We start from the raw sequence: 24,615 nt of genomic DNA, 5'->3' as shown, positions 1-24,615 counted from the left end.
AGGCACCCGTCACTCACCTCGAGTCGCCGAGCTGGTCTCTGCAGTTTCCAGATCCTGGGTCCAGCTTTACCTTAAGTCCAGCCACTTCCTAGTCCTCGGGCTCTACAAGCTCCTTGCGTCCTCAGCTGGTTAAAGCTGAGGTATCTCTCACGATCCAAACAAAACAAAACAAAACAAAACCCCAACCAATACATGATTAGATAATTTCCCCAACTAGATTGTGAACTCCTTGAAGACAGGGAGATGAAGGCAGGGAGAAGATACCTTCTCACCCTTGCCCCCTTCTTTTTATCCCCTTACTCCCTTGGGTTCCAAGCTCAATCCCTTGAGCAAGATATTTTTAACTGATAGGAGAGGCACTATTTAGTTTATTGTTTCTGAATCTAAATCTGAATTTTGAAAGCCACCCGAGCAATAAAAGATCTTATTTTAAAAAGACAGTGTTAAATGGTGGAAACCTTGGCTTTCTCCCCTCAATTCCTTAACCCTACTGTGCACCAAGAATTAATGAAGTTTAAAAACAAAAATTAAAGCCTAAAAAAGCAATTTCAGGCCCCGTGCACCACTTTCTGGTATAATTACTCTGAGGTAAGACCTTGGCATCACTATTTTTAACACACTCCCCAGGTGATTCTCATGCAGCCAGAATTTAGAATCATAGTTCCATATGAATCTCACTTTACAATCGTTTTAATGTTACGTGTATATACATCCTTTAAAGCAGCCAGCTGCGGAATTGTCATGAAAGTCACATTCTGATAGTGCCTTCGTGCCCCTGTTCCTGCAGTCTCTCTGTGACCCCCCTCCAACACACAACTCTGCCCCCCTCCCTTAGTTGATTTTGTCTATTTGTGGAAAAACTGTAAGAATGGAGCAGGCAGTTCATTTATCCTGCAAACCATGTCTTCTCCTCTGGGGCCCACCTTAAAGTTTGGAAAGTATGGACCCTGCTGGGGCAGAGAGCTGGTGGGAACCACGACAGCAGATGACTCCACCGGTCTTAAGATTGTTGCTTCTTCTAATTCTTTGCCGGGTGAACACATTCAGGTTTCTAATTAGGAAAAAAATACCAACATTAATCCTACACCTCCTGCTGTCCTCAGAACCATCTCAACAAATGCTTGCTCCTCTGGGAAGCCTCCTCTGCCCACACTCTCTCCTCCAGTTTTATCCACACACTCCCCTCAGGACTGCCAGCTTTTCCCAGGAAAAATGTGTCATCCGACTGCATGGGCATTGTTTAGGTATCTGTGTTCCTCCCAAGACTGTGAACTTGAGCACAGGGGCTTTAGCTCCTTGGCAGCCTCTCGTAAACTTTGTTGAATGAATGAATGAAATGAATGAATTTATCCACCGTCAACTTTCCAATATCTGTGGATCAATATGAGATATTTTCTTTGATGCCTTTCTCATCATCTCCATTCTTTTAGACCAGCAAAGACACCAGAGCCAGCAGCCCATTACACTTTGCTAAATCCTTTCTGATAAAGCCTCTTCAAAGGTCTGCTCCCGGCAGGAGGCTGTCCTGAACCAGATTTTACTCATACTTCTAGATCTAATGACTAAGAGTCTCCCCAAGAAAATGAAATCTTAATTTCTGAGGCACTCAGAGAAAATATGAAAAAAAGTAAAGTGAAATAAAAGGGCCTAAACCATCCTACTATGAGTCGGGTACCTGGGGTAAGCAACAAAGGGCATACAGTCTTCATCAAGGATATCGCAGCCCAGTGAGGGGCAAAAAAATGACAGGAAATCCAAAAGCAGGAAAGGGTTTTCTGAAGAAAGTGGAAAGTAAGCTGAACACTAAAAGGGTTGACTATGTGACACATAAAAATATGTAAGAAGCTTTAAAGCGTACCCCACGAGAGGGGACAGGGCCTATTTTTATCCAGCACATCGTTTGGAACACTGAGCATATTTGTGCAGGAACAAGAAAACACATAACATTTTGGGTGTTCAGATAGAGTCATTATTTAAGTACAGAACATGCTTTAGAAAAAAATTCTGGAAGTCTAATCTGTTACCACAAGTACTTCAGGATAGCAGTTTCGAGGGAAAGGAGGATTTGAATTTTTTACTCTATACAGCTCTGATTTTTTTTACAAGAATCATATTACTTTTTAAAATAAAAATTACGTATTGACTTAAAATCACAAGGTATGCTTTCAATGAAATATTTTGTTAAATAGAATTCTAATTCTGATATGTCAGGTATCTTAATGCACAGTGTTTGAGCCCATTAAGACTAAGAGAACAGTACAATTTGGAAAATAGTTGCCCAGGGTTTATTATTAGGACAATGTAAAAATTTATATAAAAAATTCCTTAAATGGCCTGTTTATTTGACATTGCTTATTGTTATGTGAGCCTTTACTCAGGCATCTCAAAAAGATGCATGGCCAGGTGGCTGTGGAAACTTAAAACCTGAACTCTCTGCTTTTTGGCCAGCTAATCTTTTCAACACTGCATGAAAACAATTGTTTAAAATTTCAAGAATTTAATTTTCTTCCATTAGATTCCAATATATGAATTCTTGGCCTTTCTAGATTTTTCATGCCAGCTGAGACTCAGCAAGAGATGATAAATTTATATACATCTCTCTAAGACTCTTTGCCTTGAAACATGCTCAATTTTCAAAGTAATAATACCTGGTGTGTCTGGTATTTTATTTTGATGTGTTTTTCACAGCAATCAGGCCATATTTAAAAGAGGCTGTTTGGCTATATGTAATACAGCAAAAAGTTTAGGTGATGGGCTTTGGCATTAATTAAGGCTGTGTTCAAATCTAGGCTGTCCCTGTTGCTAGTTCTATGATCTTGGACAAGTCACTTCACCTCTGTTTCATCCACCTAAAACCTCTCAGGTCTACATAGTAAGATGCTTACAGATTTACTTACAGGTTTATGGCATTTAGCACACTGTCTTAAAGTAGTTACACAAAAAATAGTGTATTCTTGATGTTCCCGCAAGGCTTAATGGCTTTTGCAGGTCTGCACATGCCAGGCTGGAAATCCACATGGGAGAATTTGAGCTGACAAAATGTCTTGTTCTTAGGTCTTTTCCTTGGAATATTCTGCCTGGGGATTTTGACTCTCACAACACCTGTCCAGGGTAGCTCAACCTTGGGATCAGGATAAATGAGAGGCCTGTGGGCATCTGTAACTCTCTCTGCTCAGGCAGCCCTGTTGCTTTGTTAAGAGAGTTGTAAACTTATTTTTATGTTTTAATTTTTTTTAATCCAGGTCTTTTTTGTTTGATTTATTCTTAATTTATTTTAGATTATTCTACCTCATTCTTTTAAATCTTCATTTCCTTAATGGTATTATTCCACTGCATATTTTATTACTTAGATTTGCCTTTTAGCTCTTTTTTTTTTTGGCTGCACATGGGCTTCCTGTAGGTGTGGCAAGCCGCGGCTATTCTTCATTGCGATGCACAGGCTTCTCAGTGAGGTGGCTTCTCTTGTTGCAGAGCATGGGCTCTAGGTGCACAGGCTTCAGGAATTGTGGCGCAAGGGCTTAGTTGCTCCACAGCATGTGGGATCTTCCCGGACCAGGCATCGAACCCGTGTCCACTGTATTGGCAGGCGGATTCTTAACCACTGTGCCACACCAGGGAAGTCCTTAGGTTTGCCTTTTATCTTATTTTAAGCCATTTATCAACTTATATAAATCTTTTATCATTTCTATTTTTATTTAATTATATTTTATATTTAATTTTTCAATACTTTTTATTTTAAAAGTTGTAATTTTCTAAAATTATATTTCTGTTTTTTCATACTAAGTGAAGTAAGTCAAAGAAAGATAAATATCATATGATATTGCTTACATGTGGAATCTAAAAAAATGATACAAATGACCTTATTTACAAAACAGAAATAGAGTCACAGATGTAGAAAACAAACTTAAGGTTACCAAGGGGAAAGGGGGGAAGGGATATTTTGGGAGATTGGGATTGACATATACACATTACTATATATAAAATAGATAACTAATAAGGACTGTATAGCACAAGGAACTCTATACTCAATACTTAATAGTCTGTAATGACCTATATGGGAAAAGAATCTGGAAAAGAATCTAAATGAGTGGATATATGTATATCTATAACTGACCCACTTTGCTGTACAGCAGAAATCAACACAATATTGTAAATCAACTACACTCCAATAAAAATTTTTTTCAAAAAGGAAGGAAACACACAAACAATATATTAACCTATATTCTTATTTCTTTTTATAAATGAAATAATGGGTACATATTAGGAGAAAAATTTTAGATCAGTTCATCTCTTAAAGCAAAGAAGATTCAGAGAGTTTTTCCTACTCTAGTTTGCCCTGAAAGGGATTAGAATATTGGAGACATTGGGTAGTGGCACGTCTGCTATGACCAGTAGTGTTTAGGAAGGGGAAGCTATAACCCCTCCAAATTTATCCATTTAAAAACATAACAGAAACCAGAACTCTGGCCCATCTGGAGCAATAGAGACTCAAAAGGATAGATCCCCTGTCTCCTGGATCACAACTCCTTCCCTCCATGAAGAAATCTTTTGAAAACAGGGACTTTGGGTCAACTTCATAAGATAAAACTAACTGCACATTAAATGGGCTTACTGCAAATCAGTTGGCTAAGATACAGTGTGCAAAAAAGGGTTTATGTAGCAGGTCTGAGACAGGTGTCCTTAAAAGAGCTTGCTTTCAAGGTTGGCCTTGGCTTGCACCTGGGAACTTGACTGGTAAACAGATCCCTGCGCTGTTATCAGACTTCCCCTAACGATAAGGATGGTTCTCTGTCCCTAGACCATGCAAACAATATGGTTTACGCAGAATGCCTGCTTTCCTTCTGCAAGTCTGGAACTTTGGTTCGTGCTGAGTGGTAGGTGCTTACATGACCAGCCCAATAAAAAAAAAACCCTTGGGTCCTTAGTGTCTAAAGAGCTTCACTGGTAGTTAATACTTCACATGTGTTGCCACCACTGGTTGCTGGAGACTTAAGCATATCCTGTGTGACTTTCTGGGAGAGGACTCTTGGAAGCTTGCACCTGGTTTCCTCCATACCTCACTCCATGCAACTTTGCTGATTTTGCTTTGCATCCAACTGTAATAAGTCTTAGCTGTTAGTGCAGCCATGTGCTGAGTCTTGTGAGTCCTTCTAACAAATCATCAAACCTGGGGGTGCTCCTGGGGTTGCTGACAAACAGGCCTTCTCCTATCTCCAGACTGGCTGATAAATCATCAGTTCCTGGCATAGTTCCTATCTTAGTATCTCTCCTCCAGACCAGATGGGCGAAGTTTCCTCTTTTGGTTTACCTTAAAAATTAACAATCCTAACCACCTGTCACTTAAACAGGAATCCTTAATTAAGAATAATTTCCCCTATAATAACTTTGGTGTATAATCTATAAAGACAGTAAATCATTATGTTGTATACATGAAACTAATATAACATTGTAAGTCAACTATATTTCAATTTTAAAAAAAGGCTTTTGGAAATTGTGGGAGCCTAAATTTTTAAAACTTAGAGATTTATACTACCACCATTTCTCCATCATAAGTGAGACATTCCTGGAAAACACGGTCTAAGAAGACATTGGTCGTGGTTGCTGTTTCATAGCGGGGGAGTTCTTTAGTGAGCACTGCCATTGTGATCCTTATCAAGATTCAAATGCTGGCCTTGGGAAGAATGATGATAAAAAAACACTTAAGGCCAAAATAAAATTCTAACTGAAGACAAAAGAATAAACACTAACAAAAAGTTTAAAAAAAAAAAGATAATTTTCCCCAAGATTTGACTTTCAAAGAGATCAAACTATTCTAAAGTCTCGATTTGTCAGCTTGGTCGACTATCAAGCTGTCTCTCAGCAGTTCCACTTCCTGCTGTGACAGTACCGCCATCGCAGCCCTCATTCAGCCTCTGTTCCAGTATGTGAGAAAGAGAACTCCAAGGTGGTACTCTGTGGTGAAGGGACAGGAGAATCTCTGAGCCCAGTGATTCTGCCACCCGTGTCTCTGCTCTGTTTTCTGGTTTCTGCAGTGTTCCCCTTTGATGCAGCCCCAGTCATTTATTCTTTGGTCATCGAAGGCCCATGATCTAAGTGGTAGTGTAAGCTACCGGCTAGGCCAGCAGCAGGAAAAGTCTGAAATCAGCTGCTATACTTGTGAAAGAAATTGGTATGAAAAGTGGCCAAGGGAGAAAGAGGAAGTGAATTTTATATATTTCCTCAAATCAGGAAAAACTAGGTCTATCCAACCCTGCTGGTCACCGTCAGCAGATGCCATGTTACTTTACAACCCAAGTTACAGGAGAAGCTAATTGGTTACATCCTTCTAGAATTGAAAAAACCAGCCTGGAACTTATCTCTTGGAGTATGAGATCTCTCTTAGAACGTGCAGTATGGTGCTAAAATTCTCTCTGCCTGTGAGAACCCTAGATTTTTAAAAAATGGTTACGTTTCCTCCAGAGTTTTCTTCTTTTTTTTTTTTTAAACGAAGACAAAATGGACTGGCTTCTTTAATCTCAAGTCTCTGGGACCCCTGTATCTTCCAAGTTTTATTTCTTAATACAAAAAGGCACATGTTACACTTTACAGCTTAGCCTCCATTAGTTCTCAGTAAAGGTCAGGTAAATACCACATAGATAGATGACAGAAAGATAGATAATGATAGCTAGATACTTATATAGACTACTATTATTCTATTCTGCTCTCTGGTTTCAATTTGTCTTTTGAACTTCCTATTCCATGCACCTGACATAATCATTTTTGGGGATCTGGATATCAAGACTGGCAATCTCACTTGGAGATAACCTCATCTTTTAAAAAAATTTTAAACTACTTTACTGAGGTATGATTGACATACAAAAAGCTGTACATATTTAATGTATACAACTTGAGGAGTTTGGCGTTGTGTACTTCCATGAACACATCACCACAATCAATGCCATAAATGTATCCATCATCTCTAAAAGTTTCCTCCCATCTTATTATTATCATCATTATTAATTATTTTGTGATAAGAACACTTAACATAAGATCTACCCTCTTAGCAGATTAGTCAAGTAACAAAGTTTCAGTTATACAAGATGAATGCGTTCTAGTGATCCACTGTATAGCATAGAGCATACAATTAACAATCAGGTATTATATTATTCTTAAAGTTTGGAGTAAAAAGATACCATGTAAGGAGCCCTGGAGCTGACCACAGGTGTGCATTTAGTGTAAATGTGTCCAGTCTAAGAGAAGACCCATATCCTATGACATTTGAGAGGCTGTTCATCTCAGCTTTAAGTCTCAGCCTCAGCTGCCTCAAAATTTGGTGTCCAAAGCCCCTTCCTTCTCACCCCTCTAAGGTATGCCTGCTCCAATCTTTGAAGCCACCTTCAATCCTTTTGGGAGAGAGCCATAATATAAACAAACAGAACACATTTGATAGATCATTACTCCTGATTCTGAAGTTTAATGTAAATGTAAACATTTGCAGCTGGAGAATCATTTCCACAGTTGACCCATTTCTCACTTGCGGTCCAGCTTCTCAAAAAAGCTTTGGTCAACTTGATTCAAATCAAAAGAGAAATAGCAAGTGGTGATGTGAGTCATCTCCATTTTGGTGATATGCAGGTTAAAGCAAGGCATGGTGAGTGAAAAGGTCAATTAATTTATGTTTGTCCATTTAAAATCAATTCCAAGTGACTGAATTTTGAATTAAAAGCAGTCTTCCAATATGTTTCTACTTGCACTCACCAAAAAGTTTTAAATGCTCTAGAAAAGCTATTTTTCTCCTTTCTTGAGATGATTATCATAATTCAATCCATAGAGAAGAAACTGGGTGGGAATATATTAACATATCAATCCAGCTCAAAATAACTTAATGCAATTATTTTCTACTTTCCTTTCTCTGCCATGGGTGCCACCTCTAGGCAACTTACGTGTAAACAAAAAAGTTTTCTCTTATGCTTTAAATTTGTGTCTCACTGTAATTGGAAACCCCCCTAATTAACCTTCTGAGAAGGCATGCAGCAAGCAAATTCTTGCTTTGCTGAGTGTTGCCAAGACTGCAAGGCTTTTTTGCAGGCAACTCTGCTCTACAAGGGCACTTTGGGAAAGAACACATTCTTCTTACATGACATGAAACACCATGGAGTACTGTTCAGCTTACACACTGACAACTGGTTTAAGTAGAAACTTTTTAACATAGTGATGTCTAACACATGTCACCAAGGAAAGCACACAAGTGAGAACAATTTTGAAAATACATTTGTAGAGCTTATCGTTGGTAAACTCATGTTCCTGCTGTTATTTGAATCACAGCTGAATATATATAGGATAGCCTCTCCAGGTGTGTTTTGAGATTTAGAAATCATTTGACATCTAAGGGTAACAAAGTCATGTGAACTCAATGACGGTTAGGTGAGAAATTTGTTGGAAGTAGTTAGCTGATTTTTCTATGACTTTTTTTTTTTCGGTAAGAACTGAATCTGTAGAAAAAAGATGTTCTGCCCTTCTAGACAGGTTCATGAACTCATAATAAATCTCCCTCTCCAAGATGTGGTCCCATGACAACCTTAATACCCCAACTGTCTCATGCAGTGTGGTGAGAATAGTTAATTGGCATTTTCCCAATTCAAGAAGTGAAACTATCTTCCCACCAACAACATTCCCTTTGTGTTCTGAAAAATTTTAGAAGACAAAAGAGGAAAAACCTCAGAAACATCACAACCCAAAGAGATCCAGTTGAATACATAAAATGTCTCCGATAAATAATGCAGCTTCTTCTTCCCAAGCCAGGTGTTCAGGGCATAGATCCAACAATGGCGAGGTTTGTGCCATCTAATTTATTTCTATAATTTCTCCTTTAAGAAAAACATCCATTCTTTCTCGGAAGGAACTGATGACCAGTGTATCATACCACAGTCATAAATGATCAAGCAGGCCCAAAACACTGATCATGAACAGTGTTTTATTAACAAAAAGGAAAGAAAGAGAGATAGAGATAGAGAAAAACAGCAAGAGTCTGACATTATCTGACTCTTGTGGAATTCAAAGTATAAGATTTCTTTGTGCTCACTGTCATATATTTCAGGAAATGGCCACAACCTGGAAAGTCAATAAAAGATAAACTAAAAATCCAAAACAGAGAATTTGAAAAACATGAAAGGCATCAACCAGAGTAGATTAAACATCAAACTATAAAGATACTTCAGTACATTGATAACAACTCTAAATCCAAATTAGAAAAGCCAGGGAGAATGTAAACTGCATAAAACTTTTATTATTTATTAGCAGTGTATTCTTCTACACTTTAAAATAGAGCAAAATATCTTTTTGAAGGTAAACTATTCATAACAAAATACATGTCAAACAATTTTTATTATTGGAGTAGAATCACTTTGCTATATACTTTCTATATGATACACGTATACTTCCTGGTTTGTCTATGTACGCACACATGTATAAATAATTTTAAGACATACCCATGTAGATACATATGACTAACATACACACATAATTATGGAAAACTTACAGTAGTCAATTTTGCAATCATTTAGTAGCTGCACACAAATTAGTGTTCATAGGACTAATTGTCAATGTGGTTCCCTTTCCCCTACTTCTCAAATGTCATCTGATTACTTTTCACTGATAATTTTGAAAAAATACTATCATTTTCCTATACAATTAAGCAATCATTTTTTACAACTCATAATAAAATATTTTACTATTTTAGCTTTAGAAAAGGTATACAATTGAATTCCACTTAGTTTAATTTTTGATTCCTAAAACATACAATTCATTTTTTCATCAGTTTAGTGCAGTTATTTGGTACCGCAATTTTTGAAGGTTAAGTTACTGAACCTGAGTCAAACATTCATTCAAATGCCTTTTTTAAAATGTAAAACATAAACAAGATGTTTTCCTGAAGCATGTATAATAGTCGCAAGTTACCTCCTTCTAATAAATACATGATAAATAACTCAATGGTTGAGAGTAAAGCACTTCATATGAATCCATTGGACTGTCTCTGAGTAGTCCATTCTTAAGCAGCACGGAAAACAGTCAGGATCTAAGACTCCCCAACTCCCCATGCAACAGAAGCTTACAGGCTTCTGGAGCCTAAATATAAGATTACACTTACATGAAAGGGCTGTAAAGTACCTAGGAGTCCCTCCATTTTTATGTTCAGTTTCAGATATGCTAGCTTGTGTATCAGGAGTCTGTGATCTGTTTTAAAGTTATCTCCTTTATTAATACATAGAGCTACGTAGCAGCATCTTTTTTAGTTTTTTTTTTCTTCATTGATTCAAAACTGGTGCCAGACCATGTTGAATACAAGCAAAAACCTCATACCAAAATCAGAATATTCTAATTGGGTTAAGAACTCTTTTGAGAGGAGGAAAGAAATAAAAACATTTGGACTGCTGAGTCATTTCATAAAGAAAAACCATGCTTTCAGAAGAAATATTCAGTGAATTCTGATCTTCAACTGGTTGTTAGATTTTGTTAAAACCCCTAAAGATGCAAGACTAACTGGCTCAGCAACAAAAACGAAGGGAAAGGAAATAGTGTAAATAAGCCATATCAAATGAATGTACTCCTGCTAGAGATAACCTTGGATAAACTTGTTAAGTTAGACTGACTTCCCAAAAGAATGAACTGATCTGCCACATTCGTAGTGGGAACGTAAAAATCACTTTCTAAAAACTTTCTCCCTCATTTCTTCTTAATCAAGAGGAATTATTATTCACTGTAGATAAAACCATACTAAACAAATTCAAAATACAAATTTTGGGTAGCAAACAGCAAGAAAATCTAAGTCAAAATATAGTCTAGTTTTTACATAATTTTATATATTTATAAATTTATCAAAATAGTCTTTTAAAGTTCACAATACATACATAATGTAACACTGTACATGTAAATGTAATAACAAATGTATTACCGAAATACATTAAAAATAACCTTTCAAAATACCAAATTCAACATGAAAATTGTCTTAAAAAGAGTTGACATCTTCACAAACATAGTTTCAGTGCATTTATAGTAGTCATTAACCAGAGTTTTCTGGTTTCAAGTCTCATGAAGCTCTTATCTTAGTGCTCTCTTTAATTTAAGGTAAGAAGGCAGAGAGACTCTCCCGGCAAGCAGTTGCTTTCTCTCTACATCACTCGTCCAGATGAAGAAATTGTGTCTAAGACTGGAACAGCTTTCACCGGAGTGGCAAGGCCTTAGTAATGAACATATTCAGACTGAAGGGACTGTGCAGGGGAGAGACATAAACTGAGGTTAAATTCCATCACACACAAAATTTCTTTCACATTATGCAGCTTCTTCCTTCAACACAGGGCAATTTGGGTCTATTATATAAAAGATAAATGAATAAACTAAGAAAAGACAGAAAAAGATGAGGGAAACAAAGCATTTGCTAAGAATGAGATATTCAATTAGGTAAAGTGATTGCAAGAAAACTTTATATTTTAAAAGGCTTACTAATTTATTACTAGTGGTTTAAAAGTATTATTTGGAATTTGGTAGGTGGCACTAAACTTGCTTCTAAGTTTTTTACAATACTACTGAGTTTTACTCAAAAGTATTAAATGACATTTGTAACTAAATTGAAGATTACTAGAGTGTACTTTAAGGAATATACATACTTTTTCATTTAATTCAACACATATCAAATGAATGTTAATGCTTCTAGTGCAGTAGAATTAGCTGTCGTTTAAAAATAGACTCCTTAAGAATGTTTGAATATAATAAATACTTTATAAATTCTTTCCATTTAGGTGGTCACAAAGCACTTCTAGCTTTGAAACCTGATCTTAAGACCCAAAAAAGCTTTCGTGCTGAAGAGTCTTGCAGTCATAACACAATAAACAGTGGGCACTTTCAAGAAAATAAACAATGCAAGTTCCTCCCACATCACATTAGATAACAACATATAAAAGGAGTATGCTTGGGATACGTAATCAGAATGCATTGATAATAGACATACACCAGGGAAAGATAAAGAGAGGTAGAGAAAATCGGGCAAACAGTTATTTTTGAGTAGCAAACAGCAATTAGAAAAAACATGAATCAGTCTAAACATTAACAAATTTTTTGCATAATTCTTCTAGTCAAATACCTTAGAAAAACAGTTTACTTGATTTGCTACCAAATGCCCTTTTCTCTTCCTTCAATAATTATTTTTCAAATTTATCTGCAGCATCTCATTAATAGGTCATCAATTCTGAGACTAGTCCATTTTGTTGATAGTATAGGTATCAGTAAGAATCTGTCCATTTTGCAAATAATTTATGAATGTATGCAAACTCTCTTTGATCAGCCTCAAAATCCCAGTGAATTTTATACCCTATCAACAGCCATTTACTACATAAGTATCTGTCAACACCGTGAGTCAAAAGTTATGGTCCCTGCCCTCAAAGGGCAAAAGAACACACTGTCACACAGACGTAAAATGAAAAGACAAGGCCGTCAATATTAAATAATAATATACATAGGGTAAGAGTAACATTGCGCACAAGTGAAGGATTAGGCAAGCGAAGGATGGAAAGGGAAGGTTGTGGTGGGGAGGTGCGTTCTCAAGGCCGCTAGTTTCAAGGAAGAGGTTAAATGTCAAGAGCAGTTAAGAAAAAAGGAAAAGGCTTGGCAAATTGACTTTCTCACTACAGGATGTAGTTTGTGCCAAGGCTTCAAAACAGGAGAGATGATCAAGACTTGGGGTACCATAATGTAAATACACCTGGATTCACAGAGAGAATAAAAGAGGTAAGAGTCTGAGAAAGGCCAGTGAAACTGGTCCAGTGCCTTGAAGCCCATTTAACTTGTGGGACATCAGCTGCCATCCTAGCAATTAGAGCTTAAAGGTGGACTATCATTTTTCTAAGTGCTTTTTCCCAGTTTCCTCTGAAATCTGGCCAGTAAGCAGAGAAGGCGGAGTCACGAGTTCTCCCAAGCTGCAAAACTGCCACATATATATGCGATACCTTCTTGGGAATATTTTAACTTTCACTTTTGTTCTAATTAGAAAAGTTATTCATATTATCACTGATAGAAATTATAAAGCTCCCTTGTTTTTGTAAACACCTCTAAAGTTCGATCAACTCTCAACAAATAGAAATACAGCAAATGAACAGATACTAGACAAGTGACCTTTGTTACACTAACCTTTCTTCCAGGATAAAGTGTTTTATATAGGGGGTAAATACATGTGTACATATATTTATTTTATGGACTTATGATACCCACTGAACTGGAAAAAGGAAATAGTCTAGAATATTAAGGATTTCAGTCATTCATGTGAAGTATATACTCATTAGTCTCTGGCAGAAAGCCTTTGCTTACACACAGCAGAGGTCAGAAACTCTGGCTGGTGTTTAACCCAGCCTTCAGATTCAGATGACCACAGTCTTTACTGCTTCCTTTGCAACTCACCCAATTTGCTCACTTATGTTGCCTAATTGGCCCTGGAGGCCTCTGTAAACGAATGAAGACATGATTGGACCAAAGAATGAAACTTCTGTCACGCTGATTAATTCATTCAACAAACAATTATTGAACATCAATAGTATGTATATATTAGGTACTGTGGGATAAAAATAGGATACCAAAGTTCTCAAAACCAAACATATTTCATGGTTTCTTTATATGGTGTAAAGAAAGTTAAAAGAAAATAAGAGATCAATAAAATGGACTTAGCAAATTATTCTCACATCAGTGTTTTGTAACAAATTAACTTCTTTTCATTTTCAGTCTAAAACAAAAATCCTAATGAAAGTGGACTTAGGGAAGAAAGAGAATTGTTAAAATCTACAAGACCTATTCACTTTTAAAAAGTATAACTGATATTCCAAGGTCTTTTCACTAGGGAAACAATAGTGACAGTGATTTAGATTTCAAGCACCACATGTTTACATAATGGGGTCGTATTCAGGGTATCTGGGTCGTTTGTTTTCCAAATGTACGTGTATCCTAAAGTTATTAACATCCCAGAAAACACAATAGCCAGTTATTAGCACTTTTAATTTTTATAGTAAAAATGCAAAGGTATTTTGTACTCCATAAAAAATATCATTATTGCTATTTATTTTATTATTCAAAAAATAGATTAACTGAAGTACAACTAACTGGAATTTTTGATAAATTAGATATACTACTTAACAGGTCAATTATTCTGTAAAAGACACTTACTGTGTACTTTCTACAAACCAGGCACAGTTTTAGACATCTTATATGTATTAACTTATTAAATGCTCTGAACAACTCATTCTACTGATGGGGAAACTGAGGCACAAAGCAGTAAAGTAACTTGCCCAAGATCATGCAACTAGGAAGGAATTTGAACTCCAGCAGTCTGGCTATAAAGCCCATCCTCTTAGCTACCACAATACAATGCCTCAAGGCACTTCTAGCATTGGTCCTGTGATTCACTACATATTCCACTGAACATTCTCTATCACATGACAGAGACAAATAATGAGCAGGGTGTGATCCTGAGCGAACAAAGAAATATTAACATACAAAAGAGAATGTACTATTTATTACTGTAAGGGAGATATATGCAGTTTTAAATGATTTTCAATAGAACTGAATCCAAAAGAATTTTCAGGAATATTCTATAAGGAAATTTTCTTTATAAGAACACCCATGTTTAAATATCCTAATCACAGTTTTAATTTTGCTTGGCCAATTTTTTTTATCATTACCATGAGAATTGATACTTAATGTATCTGAAATACACACACACACACACACACACACACACACACACACACAAAAACCCTCAGCAGTGACAATGATATGGTTATGAAGGACCTGAGACCTGAGGTGTAAATATTATTTTACAAAGTAGCACTTATGTATATAACCAAGAGATTTGAATTTCTTAAATAGAAAACTTAAGTTTATATGGCCATTAAGTTCAACTGGGTCACAGTGAGTTAAGACCAGATCAAGTTTATCATGATTGTACGGTATTTTTACAGTATGAATACCATGAACTGATAATACAGCAATATTCAGCCTGCAAATGAAGGATGAAATTACTTTACATTGCAGTGCCCCACCCCCCAATTTTTATGCCAAAATATAAGCTTCCATCAAGAATTCTTGCTCTGAAAGCAGTTGGATTTGACACAAAACAGTGTTAGGTAAGGAGATTAAGACAATTTGTTCTGTTCTGGAAATGTGCTACTAATCTGTTTTGGCAGCTGTAGGTAGTGACTTTAAAAATTTAGCTATTCTGGAGGTGTTTCTTTTTTAAACAGCCCAGTTACCTAATCATGGTAAAAAAAAGTCTAATAATTATTGATATAAATACTGCATGAATAGTTAATAAATAAAACTATAAATTGACTACCAAAAATAGCAAATTGTAAAGAATAATGAAAGTTAAGGTCTTTGCCAGCAAACGAATGCAATAATGTTTTAATGTTCAAACAACTTGGACGAAAGGACCCTACGATCCGAAGTGTTACTTTCCTAGTAGGTCAAAAGTGCCATGTGCTTTTGCCACACCGACTTTTTCTTTCCTGCATTTCCCCATTTTCCCAAGTCCCATAAGGAAGAAAACAATAGTCTACTAGTTACCCTGGTTTGAGTTCTAACTACAGAGACAAAAAGCACCTACAGAGGCAAAAAGTGATTTGTTTTACACTTTGCTGTACATCTGAAACTAACACAATATCGTAAATCAACTGTACTTCAATTTTTAAAAAGTGATTTGTTTTAATGGCATCATTGATAATTAAAAGAAAAAAACACATGTTTGGTAATATGGTATCATATATAACTCCAGTGTCCTTTTAAGTTTTAATGAACAAATGAGGAAAAAATAAACACTGGGGAAAAATAAATTTATCTATAACTACCTCTATACTCCTGGGTCTTTTATGGCTTTGCAACGGAGTTTCCAGTTGTATTGCTTGTAAGTTAAAAATACACCAAATGTGTGCATTGATAATATTTCCACAAATGTGGTTTCACAATACTACTGAAAGTATTTGCCTCTGCTAACATAATATTTCTGCAATAACACTAGTAGAAGCATAGCTGGATAAGGTTTTATTGGCATCATATTAACACAAAAAGGCTAAGGTTTGTGATAAAAACAGCTTCGAAAGAGGTGTAAACATTTTTCTACAGTGTTCTCTAAGCATTTCAGGGACCCCAAGATTTAACAATCAAATTTTGGTTCACTAAAATGCTATATAAACTATTCTTTCACCTTCCTACATAACTTTTAATAGATTCTTTTTTTCTGGGGGAACTTAATATGTGCTCTTCAACAATCACAAAGAGCTCAATTGTTAGATGACAGATTGTTGACACCCAACTTGACTCAGCCAACCATTACGTGAGTGTTTTCAGTTCATCTGAACACCAAAATTATATTGATGCAAGCTTGCTTAAAATGTATTTTCTCTTATTTTAGTAAAGCCGCATTTCTAGAAAAAAAAATAAACTCTCAGATTACTGTATATTAACGCTAAAGCGGAAAAATTGTTTGCTTTTTGTTAGTGCTTCCTCTGCTTGCAATGACAATGAATCCCCAATTAGCCCTTTGCTTAACATTCATGAACCCAGATAGATTATCCAACGTTTAGTTCAATAAATATTTATTAGGTGCTTTCTACACTTTGGGACCTGAGAAAACAAAGATGCCTCTGAGAGGCTTAAAAGCCAGCAGAGGACAGAGAATCACACAGAGCTGCCTATAATATGAGAGAAACCAGTGGGTGAGGACAAAGTCCCATGAGAGACGAGAAGGAAAAGGCATTCTGCCTGGATGGGTCACAAATGCCTCAAAAAAAGATAACTAATGAGCCAGGCCAGGAAATACAAAACCAAGCAGAGACAGGAGGAAAAGCAGAGTAAAGCGCCTGTGCTAGGGCTCACACGCCAGTCAGGATGCCGAGTGGAGCTGCTGGAGAGGACACGGTGGGGAGGCACGTGGTCTGATGGGGAAGGGCCCTGAGTGGCAGGCAAGGGATCCAGACCAGACCCTGTGTGCAAAGTGGAGACCCTGAACGATTCTGAACACAGGAGTGATTTAATCAGCTAAGTCTCAGAAATCCAGCGCTGGTAGCAGTATAGAGGAAAGTGTAAAGGCAAGAGATACTGAAGGCAGGGAGGAAATTTAAAGGGCTAACCCAATAGTCCACAAAGACCTCAATGAAGGCAGCTGTGATATGAATCGAGGAACAAAATATGGACATTTCAAAGGGAAAATTGCTAGGACTTAGTGGCTAGATGCGGCAGAGGGAAAGGCAGAAGTAACGTCAAAGATGATTCCAGATTTCTAGCTTGGATGATTGGATGCATAAGGATGCAATAGGTAAGCCAGGGAACAAAAGGAGGAGCAGACAATTGAAAGAGCGTGTATTCCCTCCCAGGAATGCCCACGGGAAGTTAGAAATGTAAGTCCAATGCTCAGGAGATGATTACCCAGAGAAAGAAGTGGATCAAGGGGCAGGTGGAGGAAGAAAACAGGTAACTATTTAATGGGGGGGGGGGGGACAGAAAAATAATATTCCAAAACTCAAAAGAGACCGAAAATAACAGGAGAAAAGGATGGTCAATATTGTCAAATGCTGCAGAGAGACTAAGAAGAATGAGGACTAACAAGAGATCATCAAACCTGGCCTAAAGAAGTCAGAGGTGGCCTGTGGGACAGACTTTCACCAGAATGGGGGGCCACCTCCCTTGCCCAAGTTTGGTCATAAAGGAGACACTGTGATCAGAGATCGAACTGAGGGAAGTAATTGAGTAAGATCACCCTGGACCTGTTTGCAGGTGAGGAGACAGGCAAATGGAGGGTAAGAGACTGAAGACCTAGCAAGGACGTGGGTGGCCAACTTCCAGGAATAGTTTGGAAAGAATTGTGCAGGTAGGTGGAGTTACCCCTGGAAAATAGTACAGTTCCTTTTTCAAAAAAAGGAATAAAAGGACAAGTCAGATACACAATAACTTTGAGGCAGAGAAGAGGTCAGTTAGGCACTGAAGGGTCCAGGTAAGTTAGAAATTCATTTGAAATGGAGTCAATGGGCAAAGTCATGGGATTTTCTCCAACAGAGCTCAGAAGACAGAGACTAGAAATAGACATGAGATGGTTGAACTGACCTAATTTTGGAGGCTAGTGATACAGTGGCTACAGAAAAAACATCCAAGTGGAACAGAGAATGCTGGAAAAAGGAAGCAGAAATGACCACGTGGGCTACAGAAGGAAGTAAACTGAGAGGGGGCACAGGCAGGGCTCATAAAGAGGTCATAGGGGAGAGTTAGTAGGGTGGGGGGAGGGTAAATGTTTGAGAGGAGCCTTATAGTGTCCCAGATATCAGAAGCAATGCTCTAAGCAATAAGAAGGTCTATGAAATGGATTTCCAAGTGAATAAAAACAAAGATCACTGGAGTTAAGGGAGTTTAAAACACAGCAGCTGTGAGACCGAGCAAGTCATGGCCTCTCTGAGTCTTGATTTCCTCATCTGTAAATTATGGGTTAAATAAAGGAGATGATGCATAAATATCGCACCTAATACAACGTGCAGCACATAGGAGGTACTCAGTAAATCACTGATGAGGAGGAGGATTAAGGAATGTTACAGTTGTCACCAGTGCTGGCAGTAGCTTGGTAGCTAAACAGTAAAGCCAAAGTCCTCACTATGATGGTATTAGGAGGTATTATATTATACACTATATAAGTAGTGGTGCTCTTATGTAAGGGACCTAGAGAGCCCTCTCGCCCTCTTTCAGCCACGTGAGGTTACAATGAGAAGATGGCAGTCTGCAGCCCAGAAGAGAGCCCTCACCTGAACCTGACCATGCTGGCCCCTGATCTCTGACTTCAAGCCTCCAGAATTGCGAGAAATAAATTTGTTGTTTATAAGCTGCCAGTCTAGGGTACTTTATTATAGCAGCCGAGCTCACTAACACACTATTTTTTGTATCCTTTCTTTCCATCCTAATAACTTCCAATCAGAGACTTAACCGGAGGATGCCAAAGCCCACACATGTGATGACCTCATTAACATCACAGAAGGCTGAGGGGCTCACAATGTCCTGACCAAGAGAGGGAAATATCTGCAAACACCGTGTACCTAAATAACTTACACGCAAAATACAGAGGCATCATGCTGACCTCAGAACAATCTGATGCCTTGTCAAGTAACATTCCCACGTCTGCCTGGGAAGGGAAGAGAAGGATACCACTGCTGAAAGAATGCCAAAGATGTGGTTAAGTACTGAGAACAAGCTCATGTTCTTAAACAGTATTAGTATCCCTTAGCTGAAAAACTGCATCAAACGTAAGGCAATGCCACAACAAAGAGGAGAGAGGAAAAACCACAGCAATTTGAACATACAACGAGGTTAGAAAGCTAGTATTAACCCTATATATTAAATATAACCTTTCATCTTTAATCAGGACAGGATGATAGCTTTTAAAATGAAGAATAGGCAGAGGGAAAAGACATCAAGTTAAATCAGGAAAAGCCATGACATACCATTGGAAAGTAGGAGCATTTTATTGAGAATGGATATTCAAACAACCATAAGTGGTTCATCATTGTCACACTAACATGACTCCAAAGTAAAAATGAAGCATGCTTTAATGCACACGCCAATTGCTCAGACTCTCATCAAATTGGTTATCTGATGAAGTTGGATCTAATATTTTAATCTTATTTCAAGTTCTCACACCGATCAGAATGGCCATCATCACAAAATCTGGAAACAACAAATGTTGGAGAGGGTGTGGAGAAAAGGGAACTCTCCTGCTCTGTTGGTGGGACTGTAAGTTGGTACAGCCACTATGGAAAACAATTTGGAGGTTCCTTCAAAAACTACAAATAGAACTTCCATATGATCCAGTCATCCCACTGCTGGGCATATACCCAAAGAAAACCATAATCCCAAAAGAAACTTGTACCATAATGTTTATTGCAGCACTATTTACAATAGCCAGGACATGGAAGCAACCAAAATGCCCATCAACAAATGAATGGATACAGAAGATGTGGCATATATATACAATGGAATATTACTCAGCTATAAAAAGGGATGAGATGGAGCTATATGTAATGAGGTGGATAGAACTACAATCTGTCATACAGAGTGAAGTAAGTCAGAAAAAGAAGGACAAATATTGTATGCTAACTCACATATACGGAATCTAAAAATGGTACTGATGAACTCAGTGACAAGAACAAGGACGCAGGTGCAGAGAATGGACTGGAGAACTCGAGGTATGGGAGGGGGCAGGGGGTGAAGGGGAAACTGAGACGAAGCGAGAGAGTAGCACAGACATATATATACTACCAACTGTAAAACAGATAGTCAGTGGGAAGTTGTTGTATAACAAAGGGAGTCCAACTCGAGGATGGAAGATGCCTTAGAGGACTGGGGCGGGGAGGGTGGGGGGGACTCAAGGGGGGAGGAGTCAAGGGAGGGAGGGAATACGGGAATATGTGTATAAAAACAGATGATTGAACTTGGTGTACCCCCCCCCAAAAAAAAAAAAAAGAACATGTAATACCTTTATATATGTGTGTGTGTGTATATAATTTACATATATAAATATATAAAATAAATTTATAAAAGAAAATTTTATAAAATAAAATATATAAAATAAATAAACCTTTATTTATATATATATTTATATATATATTTTTCCCCGCCTAATGGTAGAACACAGAACTTAACCTATTAGGCTACCAAGGTTGTTCTGACACTGGTCAAATCTGAGATGGAGAACTCGTCCACAGAGTCTTCACAACCAAAGAGCAGACTAACCAGCCAAGTATAAAAATGGCAATGACCACTGGGACAGGGAATTGCATTTAAGCCAATTTCAACTGTGGCATAAGGAGAACATTAAAGTAGTACACAATATTTCATTTCAATTTTCCTTTTAACTTTAAACCAAATGAGTATTTTTAATTCCTTTCTGTATCTAGAACTGCTTTAGAAACCATAAAATAGAAACAATTTTACAAAATGTCTGCACAAGGAAAGTTTAAAATTTGTAGACTTGCATGTAAAAATTGCATATATATAAAGTCTTGCATATATGGACAATATGTAAAACAAATACAGATACTTGTGTATGCAAAGCAACATTACAGATTGATAAAATAAAGTAGTAAATATTCATCATGAATAGAAACCGGTTAAAAAGTAAAATACTGGGTGGGTTCAATTTCTTGAGAAAAGTTTCAGAGCATATATACAAGATAATATGTCTTCTCATAACATGAGAAATGGGTGAAGAAGGCAGGGGGCTTCTAAGAAAGGGCTTCCCAAAGGCCAGGAGGTAGGGAAGGGAACCACACTCAGGCACGAGCAGGGTAGAGGTGGTACAAAGACACAACGAGGGGAACAGAGTGCGGAGGGCCTGAAAGCTCAGCAAAGGAATTCAAGATCCGGGCTCGAGCATGAGGGGATCACTGGTCACTTCTGAATGAGGATGAGACCAGTATCCATTACCTGGCAATGCTCTCAAGTGGGGGTCGCAAACTACAGCCCGGGGGGCCAAAGCCAGCCCACCACCGGTTTTTGTAAATAAAGCTTCATTGGAACACAGACACACCCTCCACATACATATATAGAAGAGTTGGGACACAGAGCCAAAAATTCACTATCTGGTCCTTTACAGAAAGAGCTTGTGACTCTAGTTTAAGGTATGAATTAAGACTGAGTCAGGAAGATCATCAACAAGGCTAACAGAACAAAGAAGATGAGAACGCAGCAGAACAAGAAGAATGGGAACATTCCAAGAGACCATGAACGCATCACTGGCATAACCTCTAACATCACTGAGAGTATTTTTGAAAAGGTTTGAAGATCAATATACAAGGGTGAATAACAAAGCTTAGGATAAGCTACTACTTAATAATAATTTTAAAAGTCACAGAAAAAGATTCTAATAGGTGATACCCAAAGCAGCTTTCAAAAGAACCTTATAAAAGGACTGCTTACCTTATGTATGTTTATATACCCTACAGGTCAGTACAGTAAAAGCTTGTTATAAAAGGCTGTTCCCATAAAGCAAAGATTAATGTAACCCCTGACACAGAAGTGACAAAAAATTCTTTGTAGCCAATCTGACTATATATACCTATTTTTATAACAAAGCACATTATTTTACAATGCCTCATGCGCAAATGTTGTAAAAAATATGCTTCCTAAGGACCATAATTTTTCTTTGAGTAGTTAAGTTTCCATTTATAAAAAGAAATATATTGTTTAAAAATTCATAATAAAGGACTTCCTAGGTGGCGCAGTGGTAAAGAATCTGCCTGCCAATGCAGGGGACACGGGTTCAAGCCCTGCCCTGGGAATATTCCACATGCCACGGAGCAACTAAGCCTGTGCGCCTAAAAAATAAATAAATAAATAAATCCTACATCAGGATGCAAAAAAAATACAAAAAAAAAAAAAAAAAAAAAATTCATAATAAAAATGTTAGAGCTATTGGTCATACATGATTATCTAATAGTATCTATACTATTATGTGCATTGAAACACAGCATAATTGTTGAAAAGCATAGAATTTACCCAAAGACATCTGCTGAGGTACCGATGGGGGACAGCAGACAGGGCTCAAGCTGGTCTCCTGCCTTCAGGGTTTCCAGCAAGACTTCCCACCCCCGTGACGGCCAGGATTCTCTTCATCAGATCAGGTCTGATCAAGTCACTCCTGCTGCCAAGATTCCAGGAGTGCACACGGCACCTCCCAGTGTGGCTTCGGCTTAATTCTCCAGCCTTATATCTTTAGGTAACCGCCCCGGGCTTTAGCTACACTGGAACACTCCTGAGGCTCTTAAAACAACAATAGCTAAAAATTATTGGGCGTTATCTATATGCAAACTACTTCATATGATTTATATCGATTAATCATCACAAGCCCCTATTACAAAGATTATTATCATTACCACAGAAGCGTCACGGCCTCACAGTCACACAAACTCCTTTCAAAGCACACCGTCATATGTTTGTATAACATTCACAAAAATAGTTTGTACTCTTTATCTTAAACAGATCCCACCAAACTGTATAGTCTGAGGGTGCACAAGACCTAGATATGCTCCTGGTAATTACTATTCCCCTTTACTGAGGCTCGGAGAGGTTAAATAACTTGCCAAAATACTCACCATAAGGAAGTGGTAGAGACAGGATTTGAACCCAGGTCTACTTGCCTTTAGAACCTAAGAGCTAAACTATTGTACTAAGGCTGCACCTCTGTTCTTGTAGCTCCCATTGCCTGAAATGACCATTTCTCCTCTTCCTATTTTCACCACTAGATTCCAAGAAGGCTCCTACTCACCCTCCAAACCCAACTAAAATGTTACGCCTTCGTCACTGTTTTCCCTAACCCTTCTTGGAAAAAAAAAGAGATATCCTTTAGATATACCTTTGTTTTAAACACCTATCATGATATATATATGACACGATGTAATCAAAAGAAAATGCTTTTTTGGAGTCAAACTGACCCAGGTGCAAATTATAGCCCTACTACCTATTTGTGCCACAATCTAAGGCAAAATATTTAAACTCTCAAACCCTCAGGTTATTTATCTTTAAAATGGAAGCAATAATTCTTACCACATTCATTCACTTAAATATCCAACCATCCATAATATTCCCATTCAAGAAATACTTAACAAGTGGCCACTATATGTGAGGCACAGAGCATATAACCGTGAAAAAGAGACACCATCCCAGCCCTCACAGAGCTTACAGTCTAGTGAAGGATACAGACAAGTGAACAGATGATTAAAATGTACAGTGAGCATCTGAGTATCACAATTAAGACCAAAGCAGGGTGTAGAAGAGCTTATGGGGGAAGTACTGTGACCTAACCCAGATGAACCCTGCAGGGTCAGGTAAGGACAATGCAGATGAATAGCAATGCAGTGGTAAGTCTCTTAAAAATAACACAGAGCAAATATTCAAGGCAGATACCTCAAGTAATTTCAATTTAATAAAATACTTCCACCCCACCCACAGCATAATCACACGTCCCTCATCTCTTAAGACTTGAAAACTCCTCCGAATGTCAGGGAGGGAAAACTGACTTTTTACAGTAAGTGGGTCAACCAAAATGAAACCTGGTGCATCGCACTGGTCAGTAGAAACCTCAAGACTAACAGAACAGGTCAAATAAGTAAAAATAAAATCTGCTTCTCAGAATTCTGTCACAACCATAAGGATTCCTTAACATTTGTTCTTGTTTTCTGTGTTAAAGCATTTCATGACAGAACAGGGAAATCATTTCCACATTTTTCTGGGGGCTGAACTGCTGCACGAAGTGAGAAGCAGTTGCAGCCTTCAAGAGAGATGCTAACTGCAGCTTTTAAAATATTAGACGCCCTCTAAACACCCCGCAACCCCTGTCCCCTAGGAGTTGCTGGGTCCTTCTTAAAGGTGCGGGGAGGATATTGCCATCCAGACTTCGTATCCTGCCTAAGGATTTAAAAACATTTTTGTTGAGTGATTTATTCCTACTTCTTCAAGGATCATATGTCTCACATCTTCAGAAGCACTGGAAAGAAGGACCATCTTATGTAGACAAGAAACCTGTAACAATTAGAAAAGCCATATTGAACCAATAAAGGGAAAAACTCTCAA

The 24,615-nt window shown here is 37.7% G+C and overlaps 1 protein-coding gene across 1 annotated transcript in view; it reads right to left on the bottom strand.

Moving 5' to 3' along the window:
- Positions 1-9,063: 9,063 nt before the first annotated feature.
- Positions 9,064-24,615, bottom strand: part of CDC14A (cell division cycle 14A) — a 152,967-nt gene continuing 137,415 nt past the window's right edge. Inside the window, exon 16 of the mRNA XM_057741603.1 lies at positions 9,064-11,246. The gene's annotated coding sequence lies outside the window, so the exon portion shown is untranslated. The remainder of the gene's footprint in view (positions 11,247-24,615) is intronic.

The sequence above is a fragment of the Hippopotamus amphibius genome, chromosome 1 (assembly GCF_030028045.1).
Source record: "Hippopotamus amphibius kiboko isolate mHipAmp2 chromosome 1, mHipAmp2.hap2, whole genome shotgun sequence".
NCBI lineage: Eukaryota > Metazoa > Chordata > Mammalia > Artiodactyla > Hippopotamidae > Hippopotamus > Hippopotamus amphibius.
Note: the sequence above shows the minus strand (reverse complement) of the source record. Positions and strands in the feature narration are given on the sequence as shown.